The 17,468-nt window shown below is 46.3% G+C and overlaps 1 pseudogene across 1 annotated transcript in view; it reads right to left on the bottom strand.

Moving 5' to 3' along the window:
- The window catches only part of LOC125541263 (uncharacterized), a 251,915-nt pseudogene that overhangs the window by 132,373 nt on the left and 102,074 nt on the right, over positions 1–17,468 (bottom strand). The window lies entirely within an intron of this gene.

The following is a 17,468-nucleotide window of genomic DNA, read 5'->3' as shown; positions in this document are numbered from 1 at the left end:
AGTTCCTGAGGACGGTTTCAATGAGACAACCCACCATGTACTCCTACATGGCCTCTCACCGCTACCTTTACCAAAACGTGTTCACACACTTAGCTCACACACAGTAGGACATGTTCACACACCTCCGATTCATTCCCGATGAATCAGACCTGACACAACTCTATGCAATAGCAGGCATGACAAACAAGCATGAATGAGTAGGCACATCAGGGCTCAAACAACTCCTACTCATGCTAGTGGGTTTCATCTATTTACTGTGGCAATGACAGGTCATGCAGAGGAAAGGGGTTCAACTACCGCAGCATGTAAAAGTTGAATTGTTGTTGTCCTAATGCAGTAAAAGAGAGCAGGAGCGAGAGAGTGGGATTGTATCGGAATGAACAAGGGGGTTTTGCTTGCCTGGCACTTCTGAAGATAGTATAGTTCTTCATCGGTGTCATCGAACTCATCGTCGGAACCACGTCTATCGAGAGGGGACAAATACCGGCAAACAAAGAGGAACACAATCAATGCAATGCAACAATTATGATGCATGATAATGTCATGGCAATATGTTGTTGATTGAGCTAATGCAACTAGCAATCATATTAATCAAACTCCATATGTGCTTATTTAAATGTCAATTATGCAAATTTCCCTGTACAGCAACCCTAGGTTGTTCAAACATGCATGAAAATGCCATAAACAGATTCCTTGAATTTTTCTAATAATTTTTCATATATAATTTATTTCATTCTGAGCTATAGATTAATTTCTATGAATTTTAGAAGTTTTGATTATTTTCTGAAATTTCCTGAATTAATAAAAATCCAGAAAATGCATTACTGCGCCAGCATGACGTCTGAGTGACGTCAGCGAGTCAATGGCCAGCCAGGGTCAAACCTTAAAAGCGGGGCCCAAGACAAGGGTTAACCCCGTGTTGACTTGGACTTTGACCCATTCCGGGGCCCGCTGTCAGTGACTAGGTGAGGTCCAGCTGGCGGGGATTAGCACTAATGACCCCGCCACGTCGGCTGTTGCCGGAGTTGGCCGGCGGTGACCAAACCCGCGGCGGCAACTCGCCGGACTTGCGCTAAAGGCGACGGGGGCGGTGGCTAAGGGCATCGGGGCGTAGCCCGGACTCGCCCGCATCCAGGGAGGTAGGTGGGTGGCCGTGGGAGCTCGCCGGAACGGAGCTCGCGGCGGCGACCGAAGCTCGGGTGACGATGGATTCATCGCTACGGTGTGCAAAATGACCGGTTCTCGACGCCTACTATACCTACGCATGCCCACAAGCCCTTTGGACACGCTAGCACGACCAAATGGTCGCCGGAGCAACTCTGGCAACGAGCCCGAGCGGCTGTGGGATTTGGCCACGATAGGAATTGGAGCTAGCAGGCGAGAGGAGCCGCGGGGTTAGGGGGGTAAGAGAGAGGAGCTCACGGCGGTGCCGTAGGGATGGTTAGCAGGCTCTGGGACGTCCTGCGTGCGGCGGATCGACGACGATGGTGGCCGGAGTCCGAGGTGGAAGACGACGGTGATGGCGACGTTGCTGGCCTCCCGGGGTCACATGCTTTGGCGTGCGGCTCTACAGCGTCAAGGCGGAGCTCATGGGGGTGCTAGCTGGGCGTGGGGATGCTGGTGGCCATGGCAAAGATGAGCGGTGGCGACGGCTCTGCTCGGCTTCGGGAGGGAGAGCGAGAGAGGCAAGGCAGGAAGAGAGGGGAGCGCTCGAGGGGGTCTAGGGGTCTACGTGGCAATGCCAGAGCGTCCAGGGCGTCGAGGCAGTGGCGGAAAGCAGGAGGTGGCCGTCCGTGGCCGTGCGCGTGCTGGCGCACTGCCAGCACACGCCCTCGTGCCTTCTGGCACGAGGTTGAAGGAGGCGGCGCCAGGCTGGGCCGCTACAGCAGTGGGCTGGGCCAACGGTGCTAGACCAGCATAGGAGCTGGTCCGGTTGGTGGCGCCAGGTTAGTCCTTCTCTCTCTCTCTTTTATTTTTCTTTTCTATTTTTCTGTAATCTTTGTGGCTTTTCTAAAAATACCTAGACCCTTTCAAAAATCACCAAACTGAACGTGCCCACTATATAGAATATATCCAAGATGGAACATTTCAGTTTAGGATTACTTGGGCATTTAAAATATTAACTAGCATTTAAATGCCCAAATTCAAATAACATATGATTTAATCCAGTGACCTTTGGATGACCTAGAAAGTTTTGCACCATTTTTGTCAGAGGTTTTAGACCAAGACAAAGATGATGAACATTTTTGAAGGGCATTTCAGGATCATTGAAAAATATTTTAGTAACACTAGTTGGATTAAGTGGTGCTGGGGGTTTCTGCCATCCCCATTTCAACTTTCTGAGGAAAAGTAAACATGATGCATGGAGGTTATGCAAGGATAGGCAAGACTAAGCTAGGGCTGTGATAGCTCACCCCCACTAAACAAGAATCTCGTCCCGAGATTCAAGTCGTGAGGTAAGAAGACAGAGGGGACACACGACCAACACAATATTCACGATCCAGGTTGCACTTCATAAGATTGTTGATTCGATCACCATCATTGTCACGAAGTCTTGCTCTAGGAACTCCTACCGACATGACAACAAGAGGGAAAGAAACTCTAGAAGGATCAATCTTCTCGAAGATCTATCAACTCAGGATTAACTCACGGAATGAGACATAGATACATCTCATGAGCTAAGACACGAAGCACACATTAGGAGTGATGGAAAGAGGTAGATGACAAGGTTCTACTGGGTAGGAAAAAATCTCATGCTGAAGAAGGTGGGGCAAGATCTTAAGATAGCGATGAAATAATCGCCATGATTCCATAATGAGGCACCTTAGGGGAGGTGACTCGTAGAATTATTCCCTTAAGTGGCAAAAAAGAATTACTTTTGATTCGGAGATCATTGAGACTCCTTATACCAGCCTAAGGCAATCACAACAATCATTTGGCGGAATACGAAGGGATGGCATATCCAGACTAGAATGGATGATGTGCACTACCTTGTTGAAAGCAACGCAATGGATGATTTTGCTTGCACGTGCTCTCAAGAACTTGAGCATTTCCATATTCATCAAGGTTTTACCAACATCCGTGGCACGGATCCTGGCAACACGACATACTACCATGATGACTAATGATGGATGATGTGGATACAAAGGAAGATAACACCTTCTCAGACTTCCCCTTAGCGAGGCTAAGGAAACAGAATCTGGATGATCGACCGAGAGACATCTAGCACTCCGCTTCTAATGTTCTCCTTGATGTGCTAGCGTAATCCATTCATAGATATGGTTTGATATCTAGAACATCAAGTAAAAGGTCGGACTTCAGGAACACAAAAATCCGTAAGGAACAACTATTGGAATAAATTCTACGAAATCCTTATGGGGAGGTGGCAAACTTTCTCAATCAAGATACTACAATAATAAGTCTTCCGGTTGGGTGTGTTGGCCACAACATCTACTTTCCCGGGTTACAGAGAGACCAATATTACAGTCCTTGAGAAACGTCCCAACCATCATATCTGCGTGAGATTCAGATCTGGTTGATGTCAAGATAATCCAGACTCATCGAGTCTGGAAAGAAAAATGTTTGCAACACAAATCGACGAGATGACGTTGCGAGATTCTCGGGGGAATGAACTACGGTAGTAAGCTCCAAAACATGAGCTGGTTCTCCTACAAGCATGTGAACACGATGTCCTAGACAAGCATGGTCACCTAGTAGTCTTACAACACAACACTACCAAGTTCAGGAGGGAACCATCAACGAGGATATCGAAGTCCTTGCGTAAGTCTAGCTCTTAAGAAGAAACTTCTTCTCCTTGAACAAACCAATCAGTGGCTTGGTGTGCTAGGAACACATATGGAGTGGAGGTAATTAATCTACCAAACCATAGAATACTTCACACGTATGCATGACTGATTTGGGATGATCCCAAGGGAAACAAAACAAACCTTTCTCAAATTCATGGCGGCAACTTGCATCAGATGCACATGAATTAAAGGAAGTCACTACTTTCATCCAAACATATGCTTCATGAATGAAACACGAAGAAATGCTTACACAAGTTTCCAACACTAAGTTGATGTTCAACATGAGTCATGGGGGGGGGACAAAATGCTGCTGATGGGCTTAACAGCAACTCATCGGAATTTCCGTATCACTGGACTTCCACCATCATGTGAACACGGTGATAGCATTGGTCAGACCAAAAGATGTAATGGTGTATGCTCGAGGGATCATCCACGAGTAAGACAACATTACGAACATCGTTGGTTCTGATTTGACTTGACGATAGCCCATACTCAAGTCAAAGTTTTGACAAGGCAATAGATCCAACAACTGATCACGAGGACCAATCAATGGAGATATCACCTTCCTTCAGCACACACACACACAAAAGGATATCCCTTAACATGAACTAAGTTAGACAAGTTTCTATCTTCCAACTCTCCAAGTTGTTGTTTAGCTTAACCAACCAGCTCAGGGATATCCAACATGGATTCTTGGAGAAGGGGTGGTTTACAAGAAACCAACTTGATCACGAACTTAACATAGCGGTCAGGTGACAACCTGGTAGCACTTCCGAGAAGATATTAGGAGAGTCACGAACCACCGATATGTTACTAAGCTCAAGAACAACCTTGCTTTTCAGGGCAAGTTGATATGATCAAAAGAGTGAGGGATTGACACACTCCTAACTCATTGATCGAAGAGTGCACCGGAAATAAGGACTAGGTAGCACGATCAACCTTAGGATGATGATTTAATAATCGACACGCTAAGGATAAGATTATTGTCCATTAACTACCAAGCAACGGGGTTGCTAGGACTATTGATTTCACACATCATGATTCACTTGTCGGCATTCCGGTTGCGACAACACGGGACCGAGGAATGAATAATGATAGCGAGAAGTATTACTGCGTCAAGAATTCATAAGAGATGGTGCAATTCTCATGACAATCCTAACATAAAGATGGCAATACCCCAAGGTAGAATAGAGCAAAAGCTGGATTGGCATTTGATCTGCGGAATACAACTGCTTTGACCCAATCCTAGAAATGGATGAGGTACTGGAGCTTGTTTCTCGTAGTCATTCTGGAATAGAACGATTTGAAAGACCACAAGAATAATTAGGCATCGATGAACGAATGCATGCATACTCTTGACTATCAATTGATAGAAGATGGTCGGAATACAACTGAAGATGGACAACTCAAGGAGCATATAACTTTCTGAGTTGTGGATGCATAGATTAATATGTCGAACCAAGTTCAACAGGTTTCTTCCAGATAACCCATGCAGAAAGGTAGAACTGGCAGAATCACAATTATGAATGGAGAACTCCTCAAGAGTATTCTGGTTGTGATATTTTGGTTCAAAGGAACTCCTGCCAAGGATGGTTCATGGTATTTGGAAGAAGGAAATACTACGGACCTCGAGAACTAATGCAAAGATTACTAATATCCTAAAGGAACTAGCAAACACTATCAACATGAGGTAAGTAGGGTGAATCTTAGGTCAAGAACCCAGGAGTAGAATGCCTACTACTAAGTGGCATCACGGAATGCTTTCGAGAATGGTGGCCAGAATCATCACACTAGAACACCAAACATGGCTAGATGACTAGATGGTTTCATAAGGCACCTAGGGTCATAATAGTAGCTCCAACATATACGCGGAGGCAACGGAGTACCTCACAGACCGTGTAGTGTGCTTAATCTGGCCCAAAGGAACATCGAGAACGGGAAGAAGGGATTTACAAATGCATCAGACTATTTAGAAACCTGGGATGACTTGGACATTATAAGGCTATAAATGCTTAAAAGGATTTGAGACATACTGCAAAATGGTGGCATAACGACTCAACATCACAAAATCAATGTTCTGTAATGAAAGGTCAACACAAGGAAGTAATAGGAAATGAAATGAGGCTTGTAACCATCAATCATGTAAGTCTAGGGATTAGTAACACGTGATCTTGATAGAAAGATGAGAAGTCTGGTTCTTAATCCCCGTAGAAAGGAAGAGGATGACTCAGATCAGAGGGCATGAGGTATAAGGAGTAAAAAGAGCCTTACGTTCCCTTCCACAATCAATTCCCTTATATAACTAAAGCATTTCTAGACTCAACTTCGACTAGTTGGCTTGGTAATCCTACAGGCAGTCAGGCTCTGATACCAAAGCTGTCAGGACCCTGATTCCAAGTCACATCAATCTAGCCGGTAACACCTCATATCACTTTGCGGCCTCACGCACGGTATTCCCACAGGTGTCTCCTTACCATGGCCGGGACCGTTTGCGCCTTTTGGCTCACGTATATGATAGTGTCGCTAGCATCCATATGACAGAGAACCCGGGCCGACATGGCTAGTCGTGAAACCAAAGCAGCACCAACCTATGGGGACAGGCATACATGAATCACATCGAGCATGTCGGTCAGCAACGTGTGAATCTGGGCTGTAGCACTGGGCTAACAGGACTCCGGGAACCCGGGCTGTAGCAGGCTAGGAAGGACTCCGGATGTCACCGCGTGACATTTCCCCGAAGGGACAGACACAGGAACGAAGTGAAACACATGTCGGCCATTCAGGTGTCCTGAGCAGTAGTGCTGGGCTAACAGGACTCTGGTGAATCGGGCTGTAGCGGACTACTATGGCTCATGGAAGCAGTAGACTACATTTCCCCATAAGAAAGGCTGCCAAGGATAAACAACTAGATTGTCGGATCCCACACATACCAAGCATTTCAATCATACACACAATATGCTCGATATGTGTAAATACAACATGGCATCACAACATAACTCTATGACTCAAGTATTTATTCATTAGGCTCCGAGGAGCGAGATATTACAAACATGGGTATCCTGACCCAACAATCATAGCATACAAATCAAAGCACGTGCGGAAGCTTAACTTGTCTGAGTACAGACAACTACAAATGAAGAAGGCTGACAAGCCTAACTATCTACCAGATCCTGCCAAGGGAACAAGATCGTAGCTGAGGTATCAAGATAAACTTCAAAGTCCACACGGAACTACCAGCGAGACTGAAGTCTCTGTGCAAAAACATAAATTAAGCAAACGTGAGTACAAAAGTACTCAGCAAGACTTACATCAGAACTAGCTAGATATGCATCGGTATCAATAGGGGTGGTGGTGGAGTTTAACTGCAGCAAGCCAGCTTTGACTCAGTGGCTATCCTGAACTACGACTGCAAGTAACTCTTTGAGGTGGAGCACATGAGTCCACATATTCACCATATCAATACACCACTATGGATCCGCTCCCGTCTTCCCACGAGAACGCCATCCATAGCACTCATGCTTATCTTGCGCATTTTAGAGTATCCACTTTCACTTGTCTATGAACTATGCAAGGGGTCCAAGTTTCCATCTCCGAGGAATCCGGCTATTCGAATAGATATTGATAACCCTGCAGGGGTGTACTTCTTCACACACGCTCCCACCACTTACCATCGTCTACACGACATGTACTCGACAACCTTCAAGCGGAAGCCCAATGAGGGTGTCGACCACGGCCTACCTAAACATTTAAGTCTCTAGTCCAGGTTTATCGCCTATCCAGGTTCCATCCGCAGGGAGTCCGGCCGAGGCTTCCACATACGGCCCCGAACGATGTGAACAGGGTTCCCGAGACACCAAACGGGCGCTCGGTACACCATGCCACGGTGTATCTACCGCATCATAGCCCACCCCTAGGGTCAGTGCTACGCACGGCCGCCAACACATAACCTACAAACACCAGAAACTAGTTGCAACTCCTGGACAGAGTACTAGGGTGATTAAGAAGCCGAGAGGGTCAATTAAGGATCCCAATGAGTGGTAGTAGCTGTTCATGGATCACAGACACAGAACTTAGTTCCTGAGGACGGTTTCAATGAGACAACCCACCATGTACTCCTACATGGCCTCTCACCGCTACCTTTACCAAAACGTGTTCACACACTTAGCTCACACATAGTAGGACATGTTCACACACCTCCGATTCATTCCCGATGAATCAGACCTGACACAACTCTATGCAATAGTAGGCTTGAAAAACAAGCATGAATGAGTAGGCACATCAGGGCTCAAACAACTCCTACTCATGCTAGTGGGTTTCATCTATTTACTGTGGCAATGATAGGTCATGCACAGGAAAGGGGTTCAACTACCGCAGCATGTAACAGTTGAATCGTTGTTGTCCTAATGCAGTAAAAGAGAGCAGGAGCGAGAGAGTGGGATTGTATCAGAATGAACAAGGGGGTTTTTCTTGCCTGGCACTTCTGAAGATAGTATAGTTCTTCATCGGTGTCATCGAACTCATCGTCGGAACCACGTCTATCGAGAGGGGACAAATACCGGCAAACAAAGAGGAACACAATCAATGCAATGCAACAATTATGATGCATGATAATGTCATGGCAATATGTTGTTGATTGAGCTAATGCAACTAGCAATCATATTAAATGAAGTTGGTTTGAACCAAGGATTCAAATTCAAACTCCATATGTGCTTATTTAAATGTCAGTTATGTAAATTGCCCTGTACAGCAACCCTAGGATGTACAAACATGCATGAAAATGCCATAAACAGATTCCTTGAATTTTTTTGATAATTTTTCATATATAATTTATTTCATTCTGAGCTATAGATTAATTTCTATGAATTTTAGAAGTTTTGATTATTTTCTGAAATTTCCTGAATTAATAAAAATCCAGAAAATGCATTACTGCGCCAGCAAGACGTCTGAGTGACGTCAGCGAGTCAACGGCCAGCCAGGGTCAAACCTTACAAGCGGGGCCCAAGACAGGGGTTAACCCTTTGTTGACTTGGACTTTCACCCGTTGCGGGGCCTGCTGTCAGTGACTAGGTGAGGTCCAGCTGGCGGGGATTAGCACTAATGACCCCGCCACGTCGGCTGTCGCCGGAGTTGGCCGGCGGTGACCAAACCCGCGGCGGAAACGCACCGGACTTGCACTAAAGGCGACGGGGGCGGTGGCTAAGGGCATCGGGGCGTAGCCCGGACTCGCCTGCATCCAGGGAGGTAGGTGGGTGGCCATGGGGGCGCTAGAGCTCGCCGGAACAGAGCTCGCGGCGGCGACCGGAGCTCGGGTGACGATGGATTCGTCGCTACGGTGTGCAAAACGACCGGTTCTCGATGCCTACTATACCAACGCATGCCCACAAGCCCTTTGGACACGCTGGCACGACCAAATGGTCGCTGGAGCAACTCCGGCAACGAGCCCGAGCGGCGGCGGGATTTGGCCACGGTAGGAATCGGAGCTAGAGGGCGAGAGGAGCCACGGGGTTAGGGGGTAAGAGAGAGGAGCTCACGGCGGTGCCGTAGGGATGGTTAGCAGGCTCGGGGACGTCCTGCGTGCGGCGGATCGACGACGATGGTGGCTGGAGCCCGAGGTGGAAGACGACGGCGATGGCGACTTTGCTGGCCTCCCGGCGTCACATGCTTTGGCGTGCGGCTCTATAGCGTCGAGGCGGAGCTCATGGGGGTGCTGGCTGGGCGTGGGGATGCTGGTGGCCACGGCAAAGACGAGCGGTGGCGACGGCTCCGCTCGGCTTCGGGAGGGAGAGCGAGAGAGGCAAGGCAGGGAGAGAGGGGAGCGCTCGAGGGGGTCTAGGGGTCTGCGTGGCAACGCCAGAGCGTCCCGGGCGTCGAGGCAGCGGCGGAAAGCAGGAGGTGGCCGTCAGTGGCCGTGTGCGTGCTGGCGCACCGCCAGCACATGCCCTCGTGCCTTCTGGCACGAGGTTGAAGGAGGCGGCGTCGGGCTGGGCCACTACAGCAGTGGGCCGGGCCAACGGTGCTGGACCAGCACAGGAGCTGGGCCGGTTGGTGGCGCCAGGTTAGTCCTTCTCTCTCTCTCTCTTTTATTTTTCTTTTCTATTTTTTTGTAATCTTTGTGGCTTTTCTAAAAATACCTAGACCCTTTCAAAAATCACCAAACTGAACATGCCCACTATATAGAATATATCCAACATGGAACATTTCATTTTAGGATTACTTGGGCATTTAAAATATTAACTAGCATTTAAATGCCCAAATTCAAATAACATATGATTTAATCCAGTGACCTTTGGATGACCTAGAAAGTTTTGCACCATTTTTGTCAGAGGTTTTAGACCAAGACAAAGATGATGATCATTTTTGAAGGGCATTTCAGGATCATTGAAAAATATTTTAGTAACCCTAGTTGGATTAAGTGGTGCTGGGGGTTTCTGCCATCCCCATTCCAACTTTCTGAGGAAAAGTAAACATGATGCATGGAGGTTATGCAAGGATAGGCAAGACTAAGCTAGGTCTGTGACAACGTGTCAGTAATTTACCAAGCCGATCCGCGTCCCACATGAGGCAGAACAACGGCAGAAGCAACACGTGGTTAAGTTCAAGAAGATGAGGGAGAAGCGGATTCAGCAATAGGTGAAATGATGGTTGCTTTGTCCCTCCAACTTAACTGCGGGAAAGGTGCATCTTTGTGATTTAACGCCTCATTGCTGATTACTACGCCGGCGCCATGACTGGGGTGCTTCACCCCGGCTGCTCTGTACTGTATTCCGGTATGGCACGTGGACCCGGTAGCTTGATGTCCCACATGTTGGCGAAAGGGACTAGAATATTTATGAAAGCGAGCGCTCCACTCTTACGACGGAGGAGTAGACGACACGACGGCCCAGTGAACTGTCACTTGTACTGTATAGTACTATAGTTTTGCTGTTTCGCACGATCCATCGATACAAACCCGATTAAACAGGAAAGGGCGGGATTTTTCCCGCGCGGTAGATGATACTGGCCATACATTTCAAAGGCAATTTTAATGTATGCAAACTGAATAATTAGAAGTAACAATATGATATCTAGTAAAACTAAAAACACATATGATTTATTGTGTTAGAGTGTAGTAGTAGTAGTAGTGTTGTATTGCATAGTTGTTAGATGTAACATGCGAGAACGTGTAGAGATGTAGTTTTGGAGGGCCTACAGTGAGAAAAGCGTAATACGGCCACCGAACTTTAGAATAAGCTAATTACGGTCACTATATACGTTTTGCGGTGATTATACGGTCACTTGCTCATAGTTCAGCATCGGATTGCACTCTGTTGACCGGCCAAATAGTCTACGTGGTGCCATGTTAACTAGTTAAATTGACGACGTTCCTTGTAGGTCCCACCTATCAGTTCGCATAGGCAAAAGGTCAGATAAACACAAATTTACGCAGGTGCGACAAGGCTCCAACCCGTGCGCGGGAATCACCTGGTTGTGTATGTGTTTGTCAGGGCCTGATGTGTGCGCATGCATGTGTAGGTTGAGCACTTGAGCGTGAGAGTGTGTGTTGGTCGTGTGGTGTACTGGTGTGTGCATGCATGCATGCGTGTGAGTGTTGCGTGCGTGCATGGCTGCGTGTGTACGTGTGAGTGTTGCGTGCGTGCGTGGGTGCATGTGTTTGTGTGAGTGTTGCGTGGATGGAGTTCGTGTGCATGCGTGCGTGTGTGTATAATCACCACACCAGCTCATGTGTGTTAAAACAGACGGCTCAGCATACCAATACAAGGCCACCTTGTCCGCTGTGCCCGCGGTCATGACTTCGAACCACCGTCCAAATATTTTTTGTTGTTTGTTTTCATTCTTACTAGCAAGATGCCCGTGCATTGCACGTAACATCAAGATGCATTTGTATGATTTGTTTATCTTGTGAGAGAAAAGGATGAACGAGGGAAGGCCTTATTTGCAAATGTGGAGAGGTGTGTGGGTACCTTTTTGCAAAATTTCCATAGTTTCTTTCCTATCCGTCAGATATAAATCGGATGGCCTATATTGCAGGATGGCAGGCACACCATCACCACCAACTCTGTTTTTATAAGAGTGTATTTTATGTACTTTATAAGAGTGTATATGTAGAGTAGATACAAGTCGACAGGTGGGCACGATGGTAGTGAGATAATGTGATGCAACACTAGAGGTGCCACGTGGAGCGTTTAACTGGTCAACTAGTCATGTCATGAGCAAATACAGAGTTGTACGGTGCGCCTGTGACTGTATAATAACCACTAAACGTAAATGTGACCATAATGAGTGGATTTTGAAGTCCAATGTACGTATCGTGCTTTCACTTCAAATACAATGATCGGTATTGCATATATCGCGAGAGAAAGATGAAACATGCGTGAATTTTCTGGGGGCTTACTTTTAGAGGACCTGGAGATAGTTTTGTGTGCATAAGTGAAAGGGGCGTACAGGGGGGTATGCGATGGAGAGAGAGATGATCTTTGTTTCTCTTTATTATGACTAACTTTGTATATAGTATAAAAATATACAAATTCACAGTGCGGAATAAATATCATTGTGGGCACCATGCAATGCAAATTAGTGTTCTTACTCCTCCATATAACTTTGTAATGTTGTATATATGTAGAAACTCTAAAATAATTTTTTGGCCACACTTTATTCAAAAGGAATGTTGTATGCGAAATAAACGTGAAGAGAGGGCTTTTTAGATCAATGGGGTACGTGATGTAACATGTTTGAATGTGTAGTTGATGCATTTGGCGGGGCCTAGAGAGGTATGTGTGTGTATTACGTATTCGAGAGAGGCATGGATAGAGGGGCCGACGGGGGGCGTGGGAGAGATAGCACGAGAAATGAGAGTGGTCTAGAGAGAGAGAGGAATATGACGTCACGACAAGAGATTCCATTCCCTTGAGTGTGTATATGCAAGGGGGGAGGGAATAGAGGCACCAGGAGAAATTTTCTGTGTGTGTGGTGTTTGTGTTGGTATGTGTGGGTGTGAGAAGATAATGAGACATGGGGGCAGAGGGTGTGTCACCGCGTGAGGTCCGGTGGGTCGAGGTGAGGCCCGTCGTTCGGTTCCGTCCTCCGCCACATTGGTCGGCCCGTGACGCATTTAGGAAGACCCATGGATGACTAGTCGTACAGGACAAAGATAGCAGAATTGTGAAGGACTCTGTGTCCACTGAAAAAGCCGGCTAGAATTTGTAACCCTAGGTTCTCGGACTAAGGTAACCCATTTATCTCTGATATTACTATTCATCCAACCTAACTTTAAGGGGCATCCTACAGAATGCTCTGCTAGAATCATACTCGTCGATTAGGAAGAGAGGTGTGAGACAATTGGTGAGAGACATGCGTAAAGATAATGTGCGTACATGAGACATGTAGGCAGGTCCATGTATATAGAAAGGGTCGATGAGGATTGTGCGTGTGTATGTTTGCGAGAGGAAGAGTGCTTGTGATAAAGGTTAGTGGAAACAGTTGTAAATGGTTACGAGAGGGAGGGAGGGTTATATCTAGAGCATGTGTGCGAGAAAGACACCTCGGGAGAGAGTGTGTGAGCATGTGTGAGAGACCACCGATGGAGAGTGAAACTACACGTAAAAGACTGCTCTACACATTGATTAAAGATATAAATTGTATCCAAATATTAGGATGGGATCATGATATTTGCAATTCGCGTAAGGAGCGATCATTGATCCATCAGACATCTAGATTCTATCGAATTTGAGCATGTCTATGTTATTATTCGACACAATTGATCCACATAGTTAGTTTTTTGAACTCCAGACAATGCACTGCTTTACCAATCGAATATAAACGTGAGTATAGTTCATGTTATGTGTGTAAAGCACATTATACATATGAAAGTTACACAATGGACATTATAAATAGCTACCTATGAACTAGCATACATTTGAACTCAATTTAAGGTGGTTTAGAAAATCGAATTCAACATGAAGTCCATTCAATTATTTGAATTTGATATCATGGCATTTGTAAACCATACCTAAATTATGGGGGCACCAATCTTTGCTCTGATTTTGTACATAATAGCATATGTAGTCGTGTACAAAATAGATTCAAATTTAGCTCATCCATTCCAAAATAATCGTAGTTATAGGATTTTCAAGTGTCAAAATTTCAAAAAGAAGCGGATAATTTAATGAGGTTTTCAAACATACAAGGTCAAATATAACATTGTCTATTTAGGTCAATCCTCATAGTTCAAGAGTACTCTAAACGTGAATGCTTGTGTTTCAAAATTTCGAACGAAGTGCCAAAAGAGCCTCTACTCGCCCGAAACTGCGTGAGACCAATGTTTGGTAGTACAAGGAAATTACTTTTCTAATAACTCCGACCCTTGAAACCTACCGGCCCGACGTCCAAAGGTCTAAACCAGGGTAGGTTTGTAGCTTCATCTAGACGCCACGCAACCGCATCCGAAAAACATCCATACACAATGGCTGCCTAAGCACACATGCGCGCGGCCGAAATCGCTCCCGCCCACTATTTGGGAAACCTGGGATTACCATCCTACCCCCGACCCGCAGTAGGTCCGAAATTTAAGAGGGGGGCAAAGTTTGTACTTTCCCCAAATTTCAAACAAGCGCGTCCCATCTTCTGTTCAAAAAAGCCAAAAACAAGCGCGTCCCAGACCGAAACATGGTTCCCCCCCACCCGTTCGATTCCCCATTCGTACTCCGTGGGCGCCAAAACTACCTCTCCACCAGCCGCGAAACCCCGGCGTCCTCCGTCCACCACCCCATCCCACCCATCAACCGCCGCCCTCCTCCATCACGCCGGAGCCGATACCCCGACATCGTCGTCCACCGCAACCTCAACCACAACACCCTCCACGGCTAGTAGTTGAAGCCGAGGCCGAGCCGTCCGTACCCGAGCCAGTTCCACCATGCCGTCCTGCACCTCACCGCTGCCGCTCCAACTTCGCCACCCTCCACCGCACCGGAGTTGTTCCTGCTACGCCGTCCTTCGCCGCCTCGGATCTTCTTCCCCTCCGCCGACATACGGCCACGGCAACACAGTCAACAATTTGGCCATGGGTTCGTCCAAGCCTGCACCCTCCAGAACATCGGTTTCCCCGGTAAAAACAAGAAGATCGGCGCGGCATGTGGAGGTGACCACACCGGAACCGAAAAAGGTACTCCTCTTCTCTTATTCGTGCAAATCTTACGTCTCTGCTTGCACGGTATTCATCCCACAGAAGACACTAGTTGACCGCTTCTTCTTGATACTAGATATTCCTAGTAACTCGTGATGCACAAGGTTTCTCCTCATATACTATTTCGCCTTAGCTAGAGGTCCGTCCCCCCCTGAATTTCAATTTCTGGCCATTTGATTCCCAATTAACGGAAGCATTCCCCTGCATAACAGGCGCTAGTACGCCTATTACGCCGGGCAAGCAGTGCCTTGGTATTTATCTTAGGGGCGTGTGCGGCCTAGAGCTACTGGAGCCCGATTTGGAGGTCGGCCGGGATTAAAGGGATGGCCTGGGGGCGCTACCAAGTATGGCGGTGGTGTGAGGTCGATGGAAGGGCGGCGCGGCAGAGGCAGGGGTCTGGGTCGGTGGTCGCTGGCGGTTCGAGAATGATTGTCAACAGTGACTGGCGGGAGGTAGACGAAGGCCATCTGCCCGTTCCTTATAGATTGGACGGTTCATTAATAAATCGACCGGCCTATTTATTTTCAGTTGACTGTTATCTTAGATATGACCACATGTGGTGGTGTGCTGGAGGAGTACCTGCATTTCCTGTGCTCATATATTACAAAATCATACGGAGTAGAGTCTAATTTTGTTTGCCATGCAATGTTGTAGAGCTGTCATATGTCTCCTGTCATTTATTTTTCAGCCACCTGCTATCTGCTACTTTTACAGTGCACTAGTTCTGCACACACTTCACCCTTACTCTCACTATTGTGTTTTTATGCAAGGGTATTTCAGACTCTGCTGCCATGAGAGAAGCCAAAAAGAAAAGAGAGAAGTTGCTCAAGCTTTGTATGCGGGTAGGCAAGACACGTTACAGCGCTATAAAGGGTGCAGTGTCAGGAGATGGAGACGGTAAACATAGCTCTAGAGTTAATGACCTCGCTCGCAATGAACCACCATCCCAGGTGCTTGCTTTTACTTCACGGTGCATATGTGGTTGCATGTTCCATATGGTGTCTAGCTTGTATTCGAAAGGCCAAAGTCGGTAAGATAAGGAAAGATATTTTTTACATGAACCACCATCCCGTGAGCACCAGAAGACAAATAGCTAGTCAGGGCACTGGCCGAGCCGGTGACAAGCCCAACAAACATAGGCATCACCTGGAAGCCAACTAAAAAGTTGCGACGGTGGTGAAGCAGCCCACCTCCCACCAGGCTCTCAGGTCCTAGATGATCATGCTCACCACTCTAGCCGGATGTCTAGCTTGTATTGCTTCCAATTTGGTTAAATTGCATCTGCTTATCTTACACATTATACCTTTGAATATGACATGCCTTTATGTTTTTGGTACATACTAGTACATCTGTGTATTAACCATGTTCTTACATCAAACTGCTGTTCTTGTGTATCCCTCATCAATCACTTATGACGAGGCAGGCAGGCAAGGGGACTACTCCTCATTTAAAGAATGCAGCATCAGCCTCCCGACATGATTCTCAAGAAACAGAAATGCTAGATGAAGATAGTGAAGGTAGCTCTATAGTTGATTACAGCATTTCCCCTACACTAGCATCGCAGGTGCTTGCTCTAACTTGGCAGCATGATATGTGGTTGCATGTTGCATATGGTGTCTAGATTGTAATTCTTCCAATCTGGTTAAACTGCATGTGCTAGTCTGCTTAGCTTATACATTATACCTGTTAATGTGACATGCCTTCCTGTATTTAGTACATAGTACATCTGTCTATTAAGCATGTCCTTACATAAAACTATTGTTTTTTGTATCCCGCATCAATCAACATGATGAGACACCTTTAGTATATGCAGTGCGATATTAGTTGCATCTTTCATATGATTTATAGCATGCGCTGCTTCTAATTTGTTGAAATTCCATTTATGATGGGATGCTTTTAACTTGGTAGAGTCATATTGGTTGCATCTTTCATGTGGTGTCTAGCTTGCATTGCTTCTTATTTGCTGGAATGGTTTCTGCTTAGTTTACACAAACAGTTGTGAACATGCCATGATGTCCTGTTTTTCGTACATATTCCATCCTGGTATCATGTGTTTGCCTTACATCAAAGTAGTGATTGTCAGTATCATGCATGAATGAGTTCTAAAGAGAGAATTTTTATTGCTTTTTCTTGTCGGTTTTACTTGACAATTCAAAATCAATAAAGCGGAAGGAAGTTAGCAAGGCAGCGGATAAATGTGCTCCTTCCGAACGGAGGGCCTCTACAGTTTCTACTCCTCCACACCCCCAAGATGATTTCCAAGACAACACATGCATAGACACTCAACAAAGCTGTGTTTATGATGAGCACGTCTCCCCTAGTGCAGCATCATCGGTGCTTCCTCTAACTTGGCACTGTTATATGTGATTGCATGTTATGTGTGATGTCTAGCTTGTATCGCTTCTAATTTTGTTGAATTCCATCTACTTACTTTACACATTATACTTGAATAAGACACGTGTTCCTGTTTCTAGAACATACAA

This window comes from Triticum urartu, chromosome 3A (genome assembly GCF_056163025.1).
Source record: "Triticum urartu cultivar PI428250 chromosome 3A, HENAU_Tu73, whole genome shotgun sequence".
Taxonomy (NCBI): Eukaryota; Viridiplantae; Streptophyta; class Magnoliopsida; order Poales; family Poaceae; genus Triticum; species Triticum urartu.
Note: the sequence above shows the minus strand (reverse complement) of the source record. Positions and strands in the feature narration are given on the sequence as shown.